The sequence below is a fragment of the Pipistrellus kuhlii genome, unplaced genomic scaffold, assembly GCF_014108245.1.
Source record: "Pipistrellus kuhlii isolate mPipKuh1 unplaced genomic scaffold, mPipKuh1.p scaffold_m20_p_7, whole genome shotgun sequence".
Classification (NCBI taxonomy): Eukaryota; Metazoa; Chordata; class Mammalia; order Chiroptera; family Vespertilionidae; genus Pipistrellus; species Pipistrellus kuhlii.
In genome coordinates, this window is record NW_023425573.1 from 76,312,001 (window position 1) to 76,324,135 (window position 12,135).

At 45.6% G+C, this 12,135-nt stretch overlaps 1 protein-coding gene across 28 annotated transcripts in view; it reads right to left on the minus strand.

Moving 5' to 3' along the window:
* The window catches only part of CLASP1 (cytoplasmic linker associated protein 1), a 220,673-nt gene extending 209,777 nt beyond the window's left edge, over positions 1-10,896 (minus strand). For 6 of the 28 annotated variants that reach the window (XM_045575711.1, XM_045575708.1, XM_045575712.1 and 3 more), the window contains exon 1: positions 10,458-10,559. The gene's annotated coding sequence lies outside the window, so the exon portion shown is untranslated. Of the gene's footprint in view, positions 1-10,457 lie in introns of all 28 variants that reach the window. The other 22 variants (XM_036422297.2, XM_036422288.2, XM_036422286.2 and 19 more) reach the window with 7 other exon arrangements.
* Between the last annotated feature and the right edge of the window lie 1,239 nt (positions 10,897-12,135).

The following is a 12,135-nucleotide window of genomic DNA, read 5'->3' on the forward strand; positions in this document are numbered from 1 at the left end:
GCTACAATATGAATGAACCTTGAAAATATGCTAAGTGGAATTAACCAGTGGCAAAAGGACAAATATTATATAATCTAGAATCAGCTAATTCAGAGACAGAAAGCAGATTAGAAGTTACCAGTGGCTGAAGGAGGAAAGAATGGGGATTTATTGCTTAACAGTTACATTTCTGTTTGAAGTGATGAAAAAGATTTAGACTGTGGTGATGTACTTAATTCTACTGAATTACATACTTAAATATGGCTTAAATTGCATATTGTTATATTTTACAATAAAATCTTAAATTAACACATTGTGGGCGGATCATGAGCATTCTCGTGTTTTCATATTACACAGTGTTTTACATAAATGTTAAAGGCAAGCCTTAAAGTTAAATACCCACTGCATTTTGAAGTTATTACATGTTCTTACAAGCTAATATCTTTTTAAAGCACATGTGTCAAACACAAGGCCCACGGGCCAAATCCGTCCCGCCAGGCCTTGCAATGTGGCCCACACCGCGCTGTCATCACTGCACTCCGCTGCGTTTCCATCACAATGACAGTTTATGACTGTTCAGTAAACCATTCGGCCCGCGATTTAGGCTGGATTTTAGATTTTGGCCCCTTCTCTGATTGAGTTCAACACCCTATTTTAAAGTATGATACTTTGTAAAACGTTTTTTGTATTAGTTCAATAGAAACTTATCTGGTCACTGGATAAAGCCAGCAATAAAACTACTGTTGCCCAATGTGTTTTAAAAAAAAAAAAAAAAAAAAAAGCTTATATAGTGATTTGGACTGCCCAAAGGCAGATTTCAAATCAGGGACTTAAGTCTAAAAATGCCTGTAGGTACCTGATCTACCTCTTATGGAAACTCTAGTGAGAAATATTCATCTCCATGTTCTTCCCAACAAATACTGGGAGCATTTTCTCCCAAGGCAGCCCAATGACCTTTCATGTGGGAAAGAACAAAAATAAATGAAAAGGAAACTGAAGAGTCTGAGTGCCAAATTCCGCTACTCTGCTGCTGTGTGATAACTTCTCTAAGCCTCAGCTTCCCTTCATCTATACATGTAAAAGCCTAAGCGACCATTCGACTGTTTGACCAGTGCTGTGTGCTGACCACCAGGGGGCAGGTGCTCAGTACACAGGCACTGAAACATGGAACAGACTGATGAATCTCAGAGGGAAGGGAGGAGGGGGGAGGGCTGGAAGAGATTAACCAAAGATTTTATATGCATACTAGAGGCCCATGCACCGGTGGGGTCCCTCAGCCTGGCCTGCGGGGATTGGGCCAATACCCGCAGTCTGACATTCCCCAAGGTGTCCCGGATTATGTGAGGGTGCATGCCAGGCCAAGAGACCCCACCAGTGCACCAGACCTCTAGTTAAAAAATAAAATAGTATCTGCCTTTAAATGTGGCTAGAAGAATTAGCTAAATACTAGAGGTCCGGTACTAGGGTGGGGGCCAGCTGGTTTCCCCTGAGGAGTGTCCTGGATCAGGGTGAGGGTTCCCTTGGGGCATAGAGCAGCCTGGGCGAGGGGCCTGTGGTGGTTTGCAGACTGGCCCCACTCTCCAGCAACCCAAGCGGAGGCCTTGGTATCCAGGATTTATTTATCTTCTGTATTTGAAAGTTTGTAGCCTTGAGTGGAGGCCAAGGTAGGCCAGGGTTGCAGAAGCTTGGCTTCCTCCATCTCTGTGGCAACTCAAGCCTCCTGCTCTCTCCAGCTCTGTGGCTGCCGCCATTTTTGTTGGGATTTATTTACTGTCAATAATTGAAACTTTGCAGCAGAGGCCAAGGCAGACCAGGGCTGAAGAAGCTTGGCTTCCTCCATTGCCGGGGAAACCCAAGCCTCCTGCTCTTTTGGGGCCGCAGCCATCTTGATTGGGTTAATTTGCATACTTGTTCCTGATTGGTTGGTGGGGCAATCAGGCCAACAGGCAGAGGCATTTAGGGGCGATCAAGCAGGCAGGCAGGTGAGCAGTTAGAGCTAGCATTTCCAGGTTGTGAGAGGGATGTATGACTGATGCTTTAAGCCCAATCCCTTGTGGGTATAGTGGAGTGATGGTTAATTTGCATATTGCTATTTTATTAGATAGGCTATCTATAGGCCAGCTGGTGCAACTCAGTGGTTGAGCATCGACCTATGAACCAGAAGGTCACAGTTCAATTCCTGGTCAGGGCACATACCTGGATTGTGAGCTCAATTTCCAGTAGGGGGTGTGCAGGAGGCAGCTGATCAATAATTATCTCTCCTCATTGATGTTACTATCTCTCTCCCTCTCCCTTCCTCTCTGAAATCAATCATTCTCTCTCTCTCTCTACACACACACACACACACACACACACACACACACACACCTGACCACTCAAGTTTATTTGTATCTCAAATGAGTAACAAAAGTATTCTAGACTTTTGCTGGAGATCAACCACCTATTTGCCCTGAGCTTTCTATCAGCCAGTGCAAAGGGGAAAACTGACAAAATGCACGATATCAAATAAATGAGGTACTCAAGAGAAGTACACTGAATGGCCAGATTATTATGCATTCAGAGATCATAACAACCTGGCCACTCAGTGTATATATACGTGTGTGTGTGTGTGTGTGTGTGTGTGTGTGTGTGTGTGTGTGTGTGTGTTTTTAAATGTACCTATAACACTCAGGCTAGTGCCTAGCAAATGCTGGGTGTTCAGTCTACGGTGGCGATTGCTGTTGTAATAGGTCTATGCGCCACCCTAACACTAAACAGCAGAGGACTTGTGAGAACTTCAATAAAACAGCAGCCACCAGCCTCAGGAGAAGACTTCAGAGAAGGAGCTGTTTTCATACAGTTCAGCTACTCTTGGAAAGACTGGCTCATTGTTCCTAGAATGAACCAGCCACTCCACATTAGGAAGGGCACCACTCTGCCATTCATTCCTACACAACAGGCCTCTGTTAGGGCGTCTGAGCAACCCTTCATACAGTCCGCCTCTACTCACAAGACACTGAAGAACCTGAGCAAAAATTAGCTAGAAGGTAGGTCTGAGGCAGCACTCAAGTTCTAATGACCTCAGAATCACCTGGGAAACTTAAAAAAGCGCATACCTCACCTCCACCACCAGACATTCTGGTTACTAAATACAGGATAGGGGTAAAGTAAGTTTATAGTTGTTCATATGAAAAATAATACAATCCTAATATATAAAAAGCCAGGGGCCATCATGACTAAAACAACTGGATGGATGACTGAACACAGGCTGCTTGGGGCAATCAAGCTGGCAGGGGGATTAGTGAGGGACCACCAAATGACTGAACAACAGGCCCTCAGGGAGGCAGTTGGGGGCAACCAGGTCAGTGGGGGTAGGGGGTATTTGGAGCGACCAGGCCAGCAAGGAGGGCAGTTGGGGGTGACCAGGCCGGCGGGGGGGAGGGGGGGGCAGTTGGGGTCGACCAGGCCAGCGGGGTGGGAAGTGGCAGTTGGGGGTGACCAGGCTGGTGGGGGGGCAGTTAGGGGTGATCAGGCAGGCAGGGAGGTGAGCAGTTAGTCAGTGGTCCCAGATTGAGAGGGATGTATGAATGCTGGTTTAGGCCCAATCTGCAGTCAGACATCCCCCCACAGGGGTCCCAGATTGGAGAGGGTGCAGGTTGACCTCAGGGGACACCCTCCTTCCCCCCCACACACACAAATTTCATGCACTAGGCCTCTAGTGATTAATAAGTAATACAAAAAGTGTTTCACGTACTCACAACTGTAAACCTACTTTTGCCCCACCCTGTATTTCAGGTAGGGCCTTGAGCATAATTGTTTAAAGAAACACTTGAAGGTAGGCCACAAAAACGTTAGATTACATTCTGATACTGACAAATAAACAGTCTACCACCCAAAGCAAAAGGTGCATTTCCTCCATACCTACCTAGCAATGCTGGAAAGGAATGGAATGCAAGGCAGAGAGTACACCCGCACAGAATATCCAATAAAAACCGCATATAGTGGGTTCATATAAAAGTCTGTCATTATTGCCGAAACCGGTTTGGCTCAGTGGTAGAGCGTCGGTCTGCGGACTGAAAGGTCCCGGGTTCGATTCTGGTCAAGGGCATGTGCCTTGGTTGCGGGCACATCCCCGGTGGGGGGTGTGCAGGAGGCAACTGGTCGATATTACTCTCTCATCGATGTTTCTAGCTCTCTATCTCTCTCCCTTCCTCTCTGTAAAAAAATCAATAAATTTTTTTTTAAAAGTCTGTCATTATTGCTTATTCTTTTTAAAAATAAATACATAAGACATGAAAAATAAAAATAACGTACATTCTACACTCTTGACAGTAACAAAAAATATACTTAAATTATATTACCAGAAGTTGGTAATAATTTTGTGAAACTGGTATGTCCTTAGATAGCAAGGAAAATTCTTAACTGGTACAACTTTTGAGTCAGGCAATGTGCATAAAAGTCACTCAATAATCTCACTTTGAATTTATCCTAACAGAAACAAACTATATTCAAAAAATAATAACTGTTGTAGTATATGTTATACAAAAAAATAAAAGATACTTGCATATCAAGGATCCCAGTTTACCAAAATATGCCATATCAATTTAAATATGACAAGACTATTAAGCATTAAAATGATCATACTGTGTCATTACACAGAAACTATTCCTGAAACATGCAACACCTAAAATTACTTTCTACAAAGTATGGACAAGTGGACAGCCTCAAAGGGTGCTACACTAACAAATAATAGCTGTGTTAGAATGGTTTTGTGTGGGTTTTCTTCCTCTGGTCTCTGCACTTTCTGTATTATTGTAATAAGACTATAAATAAATTATACTGATCCTGCTTGGCAAGTTAAATGAACAACAGTTACAGAAGCAGGTTGAAAGTACATTCATTGTCCTCAACTATCCTGAATAAAGATACCTCACCAAAATGTGCCAGCCCGGTTCTAGATTTTTTTTTCCACAATAAGATAAATCTTAACAGATATATGTAACTACTAAACCTTGAATAAAGGTTTTTTTAAAAGCAAGTATAAACAAACTAAAACATAGGAGAGAGATCTGGTTTGGCAGCTATTACCATGGCAAAAGATCAGAAGACTTCATCAAGTATAACTTTAATATAAGCCAACAAAATTATGTAGCAAAGAGACTGCACAGGAGAACATTAAGCTGAGAAACAGAAGGCCCAGTTCTCCTCTGGCTCCATCACGTACTGGGATTTACCTGGCAGGTCTTGGTTTCTCATCTGTAAAATGACAGAATATCTCCCCTCCCTACGTCCCAGGACTTGTAAGGAAGCAAATAACATCATGAATATAAGTTATTTGAAAAAACCTTTTACCATTAAATCTGTCCATTATTAGGAAGATATTCATATATACGTAGCTACAGAAAGGGCATCAGTGTTTAGAAGAATAAGTTCCAAACTGGTAATAAGTGGATAATGCTTCCCAAGGGGCCTGGGACCTAGGACCATGTATTTCACTTTATCTGCTCTGTTTGAATCTTTTAGGAAAACCTATTCATTATTACCTGGCAAGTTTTTAAACTTGTAAAAGCCAATGCAATCACTGACAATATTAATATAGAGTGCAGGATTCTCAAATTTGAAGGATTTTAAGAATCACCTGGGGAGTGTTAAAACTGTGGCTGCGCAGGCTCCATTCAGACTTTCTGACCAAATCTCTAGGTGGGCAGGAATCTATAATAAAACCGTAACATGCAGCCGAAGCCGGTTTGACTCAGCGGATGGAGCCTCGGTTTGACTCAGCGGATGGAGCCTCGGCCTGCAGACTGAAGGGTCCCGGGTTCAATTCCAGTCAAGGGCAAGTACCTTGGTTGCGGGCACATCCACAGGGGGGGGGGGGTTGTGTGTGCAGGAGGCAGCTGATCGATGATTCTCTCTCATCTCATTGATGTTTCTGACTCTCTATCCCTCTCCTCTCTCTTCCTCTCTGTGGAAACCAATAAAATATATTTAAAAAAAAAAAAGCGTAATATGCAAACTGACTAAACCGCCAAACAGCTGACTGTCAGGACGACCTTCCAGACAAAGCCGGGGCTGCAAGGGGGCGGCTGTGAGCGCCAAGGCAGCGGCGGGGCTGTGAGGGCCTCTCTTGCACAAATTTTGTGCATCGGGCCTCTAGTAAATTTGGCCGTTTATTTTTTAACAAGCTCCCCATTGAGTCTGGTGACTTGATTACTGCTACTAGTCCTACATTATTATTAATATTAACTGTATGTGTTGTATATTAATTAATCCATTCATTGTATGCTAGCCACTATTCACAGCACCCTACATATATTATCTCAGTTAATCCTTTCAACAACCTTGTAAATAAGCACTACTATTACCACCGTCCTCCTTTCATCCTCATTCTATAGGTAAACATTAAAATACAGAGATGATTTACTAGCTCATGGCATAATGTCACAGAGCTAATATAGTGGCAGAGCCAAATGCACAATGAAGTTGGAAATCGTTGATACAGTTTTCTAACCTAAGACAACAGTTATAGATGCTGCTCAAGTCACATCAAACTGTTTTATTTTAACCACATATAAAGGATACTACCGTGTTTCCCCGAAAATAAGACATCCTCTGAAAATAAAACCTAGCGCATGGAAAGATAAGACATCCCCTGAAAATAAGACCTAGCTCAACTTTGGGAGAAAAAATTAACATAAGACACTGTCTTATTTTCGGGGAAACAGGGTAACAAAACCAGAGTTGTCTAGAGAAAGCATGCTGAAGTCATTAAACCAAGAAGGATTTACACACTTCCAGTATAACCAGCATCAATTCATACCATTTCATCTGTCAGCCCCTAAACTGTGAGCCCCTGAAGAGTGAGGACCATGTATGTCTTCAACTGTACTCTCATGGTACCTGGTGCCTCACTAAAGAAAGGTTTAATAGAGGAACTCATCAACAAATCTACAAAAGGCCTGATGACTGTCCTAGGAAATGAGAAGGCACATGCCGAAGATCAGACTGCAGTAAGCAGAAAGTAGGATATTCACCGGGGGATCACCCTCTAAGAACTTTTTCAAGACTCAAATTCTATTATTCTAAGTTATGATATGTTGATTTATTCTTCCAAACATTCTACAGTTACACAAGTCCCAGGAGTAAGCAAAGGGGATACCACAAAGTGTTCTACAAACTCGCAGGCCCTCAAGGATCTAGACCAGAGTGAATGCACAAGAGTGGCCTTCCCAGGAGAAAGGTAATGAATACATCCAATAGGAAACAGCAAGGAGTGGAGACTTCCAGGCTGGAGATAGGAAGAAAGTCAGCAAAAATGTAGAGAAAGACAAGCCACCATTTGAACTAGGTCTTTAGGGAACCATGAGGAGACGCAGACTGGGACTGCCCTCGGATCTGAGGACTGCCACAGAGTGTGGGGAGGAAAGCAATCCATTTGGCAGTAAAGTCTGAGCATGAAGGAGAGGAGAACCAAGATGGCGGCCTGTACTTGCTGCCTCCCGCAGCCATATCAAAATTACAACTAAAATACAAAACAGCTATCATCCAGAACCACGAGTAAGCTGGCTGAGTCTACAACTAGAGAGGTTTGACAATTTCATAATAAAATTGACCAAAAATTGCTACATGGAACCTGGAATCTTTTATCAGTTTTTGATTTATATTCTGAACAATGCAATGCCAAGAGAGAATGAACAGGGAAATAATAATTAAGCATGGTGTAAAAATATAGAGCCCTTTTAAAAACAATGAACAGCACAAATTTGTATCAGAGTGGCAAGGAGTAAACTTTTAGTCATCAAAGATAAAAAAAAAAAGAAGAAGAAGAAGAGTAGCCGTGGGTGGTAAAACAATCACTAAATTCTGGTGCTAAAACGATCAGTCCGTTAGAGATCATTTAGTCACACACATACATTTTTTATCCTGAATGCACTGGGTAAAAAAACATTAGATTAATTTCTTAAATTACATTTTAAAAACCAAAAACTATTTCATCAATGATTTCTTCTTTAAAAAAAAAAAGTTTTATTGATTTCAGAGAGAGAGAAAGAGAGAGAGAGAGAGAGAGAGAGAGAGAGAGAGAAACATCAATGATGAGAACGAATCATTGATCAGCTGCCTCCTGCACAACCCCAACTAGGAATGAATCTGGAAACCCAGTCGACACTCAGCCACTGAGCCACACTGGCTGAGCAATGATTTCTTCTAATATAGCTTTTTGTTTAAGACTAATGATCCTTCTCTTATTTTCTAGGAAATCTTTTAGATGATTGTTTTTAAACATTTGTTATTTTTTGCTATTGTCTACTTTTTCCACTATTCAATATGACAATTTAATAATGCATTTATTAAAATAAACTGAATTTCAGTAACTCAGCTCTAAGTGTAATATTTATAATCCCCTAGTTATATTTGCTAATAGTACTACAAAATAAAATGTATTATGGAATAATCTAAAAACTATGAATTTCAAGTAGGAGACTGTTAATACTATATAGAGTCTCAAAGACAAATTTAAGTGTCTGATCCAATAAACTATCTCACCCAACTTATAAATCATGAGACTGAAGCACTTAAAGAAATAGAATTAACAAAAGACTGAAGCAAATTATCTCAATCCAAAACCAGTAAACAAAATATAACACATTTGAACAATAAGCTTAATGTTCATCTGGCCAATCATTCTCAACATCCCTGTCAAACTATTTTAAGGATCTGAAATCTTGCTCTATAAAAAGCAAGTTCCCATCATCTGAACGACCCGAGGTTCTCTCACAGAAGCGCACGCCAAGTTTTACATTTTTGCTTCCTATTAGTACAAGAAAATGCCTATCCCTTTCACATAGAGTTGAGTCTGTGGCCAAAATCCTGACACACGAGGAGATCTGGGTTCGGTTCTAACACTAAAATGTCAGTTTAGCAAAAGGCCTTTTCTTTATTTGCCACTTAGATTATATGGTGATCCAGTTTTTGACACCTCCACCACCAACGGTCTCTTCAAAGGATTTCTGACTTAGTTAAGAAAATGTAAAGCTATGGCTGAAAACGCAATAAAAAGTGAAACTTTAAAAGTCTAAAACGGTGCTATAGGTTAGCTAACAAACTATGAATTACAGAAAGGAAGGTCTGAGTAACAATTGCTAAAAAGAAAAAGTTACCTAAGTTTACAAACATGAAGATGCAAACAGCACACCAAAACTTAAATCTTTCTTAGCAAAGAGAAGGTAAATAACATGGAGTGACACTGGGACATGGTGGTGTTATTTTCGTTATTTACATGTCTGCCTGCATCAATGTTGCTCTTCTCCCACTCCCTGGATGAGCAAAAGGAGCCCACTGTCCCGGAGTCTTCATAGCAAGTGCTCAGTGTATGTGGCAAATAACAGTCACAGAGGCAACTTTTAAAGCCGGAATTTGTACCAGACTGAGGCACCCGCATTCGGTGTAAGGCACATGCCAGCATGCAACTATGTCTCCCTCCAGACGCTTCTGCATCGCTGCCTCCCCGAGGACCGGCGAGGCCGCAGCTCTCGCTGCCACATCTACCTCCCAAGTATCGCGTTTAGGGGGCCACAGGGCCCGCGGTCGGTCACTATGGAATGAACGAGCCGAACCCCAAGACGGAGACACTGGCCCAGACGCAATAAAACATGCTTTCAAGGCTCCCCCTAACTTTTCTTTTAATTTAAAAAACAAACATAATTGTTTTTAAAACATTACGTAATAAGTTAGAAGCTAGAAAACCCCAGACCCCACGGAGCGGCTCAGAATATGGAAAGCCAAATTCGATGAGCTCCATTGTACCGGCCCGGCTGAGGTGCAGGATCACTCTCATCGCCAGCGCCTCTGCCGATTCCAAAGCACAACAAAGGCGAGCAGAGGCGGCCGCCCGGGCTCAGCTCCGCACCGGTCCGCACTCCCGGCCGGGAGCGCCCTGCGGGCCCGGGACCGCGGGGACCCGCCGCCCGCGCCCCGCGCCCCGCGCCCCGCCGCGCCGCCAGCTCAGCTTTTGTCTGGCCGGGCCGGGACCCGCCGCCTCCCGCACCCTTCCCTCCGGACCTCCCTCCCTCCACACCCATCACTCGCCGGCAGGCTGTCGGGGGTTTCTCCCCCTCGCCCCCTCCCCTTGCGATTCCGGGGTCTCTCCAAACGCGAAAGGGGGTTCGCCGGCTTCTCCCTCGGCCGGGCTGGGCTGGCCAGGGGTGGGGTCCGGGACAGAAGAGAAAGGGGCACACAAAGCGAGCTGACCTCACAGCCGGCCCCCTCCCCCAGCCTCTGCAAAGCAGCCTGGGACCGGCGATCCACGGCTGGAAAAACAACCCTCCCATCCCGCTCCACGCCGGCTCCCACCTAGGGCCGCCCCATCCCCCCAGAGCGCGCCCGGGAGCCGATGACGGGGCTGGACATCGCCCCCGCCCCGTCCCGGCGCCTCCGCCGCGGGAGGCCGGGGGCCTGGGGGGGCCGGGGTCTCAGCCTCCACGCCCTCACCGCAGACTTGCAGCCGTTTTATTCGCTCGAGTGGCCACTTGCCTTACCAGATCGCCGCCGCCTTCTCCTCCACCCTAATGAGGTTAAGTGCTTGGTGCGGGGATTAAAAAAAAAAAAAAAAAAAAAAAAAAGTGCCGAGAGCGCCTGCGCGCCGCGCTCTCCCTTTTTCTCCTTACCGCCACCGGCCCAGCTGGACCATAGAGACTAAGCCGAGGCCAGAGCGGCGGCTGCCTCTCTATGGTCACGCCCCGCGCAGGCGCAGGCCTGGCCGCGCCGGACGTGGGGAGCTGGAATGCCGCGAGCTTGCGCCCCTCGGAGCGCTTCGGTTGACCCTGACGGGGACCCGTAGGGTGAAGGTTCTCTGAGGAGTTGTGGTCCGGGTGCAGGTGGCCCTTGGGAACTTGTGACAAACTGGGCTAGACTAGGAGGGTTGGTCTAAGCGGCCAGGCGGCAGGGCAGCAGAGAGCAGGCCGGGTGGCGGGCGGGGCCCGGGAAGGAGGAGCCTCCTCCGGCGGCGTCCAGTCCTGCAGGAGCCGGCTTCCCACTTCTGGGCGACGCGCGTCCCGCCCGCCGCGGGATGAGGAGATCGCGCCCTGCGGCTTTCCATACCGCGTCCCTCTCCTTCCTTTCCGGAGTGGGCGGCGACCTGGCGCCGGAAGCACAGCTTTTTAGCGGTTCTTTGACCTTGTTGGAGCGGAGCCTGTTGGGGGGGAGCCTCGAAGACCTTTGGTTCGAGTGTGTCCTCCACGGTGCCCTGCCCGCCCTCCGTCACCCGCCGGTGGTTCTCCGGGGAAGTGCTGCGGAGGCCGGGAAGGCCGCGGGGTTGGGAGGCTGCACTTAGGGTTTGGCCGCGCGGGACCTGCGCTCGCCGGGAGCTTGGCTTTGTAAGCTTTGTGTGGATTACACACCGCCTCGTGGGAATCGCCAGCTCCACCGCCAGCTCATCGCGGAGCCCAGCGCATTGGATGCTCACTGGTCGCTCCTGTGTGCCACACCCCGTGTTGGGGAAAGTGTCTGCGTTGGGGGAAGGGCGAGGGAGAACTGCAGGGAAATGCCCTGATATTTCCGCGTAAATGTAGGGCTGAAGAGACAGCTAAGCCAGTAAAATCCAGTGCAGGCCCCTCTGGTGCAGAAGAGCGGTCCGTAGAAATAGGGATGACATGGGGAATTTGATTCCTGAAATCTAGAAGAGGTAACACCTTTAGGGCGAAAGCACAAGCAACCTTTTGAAAATGGAGAGTTGATGAAAGCATTCCAGAGAAGAAACCATGCGGCAAAGGCCCAGGCAGTGGGTGTTATACTGGGGATAAAATGAAGAGAGCCGACTGAAAGGCAAAATGCACATGTGACAAGTGGAAAGTAAGGTTTGATGAATGAAATGGGGGATTTAAATCTTTCAAAGTGTAAATAAACAGCATAAAATTTACTGTTAGCCATTTTTAAGTGTACAGTAGAGTTAAGGACACAATATTATACAACATCCCCTTAACCCCTGCTCTTATAAAGTGAATTCTGTACTTAGTCCTCTTTCCCTCAGCTCCTGGCGACCACCATCCTACTTTCTGTCTATAAATTTGACTACTCAGGTGCCTCATGTAAGTGGAATAATACAAACATTTTTTTGTGTGTCTGTGACTGGCTTATTTCACCTAATATAACATCTTTAGTGTTTACACATGTTGTAGCATG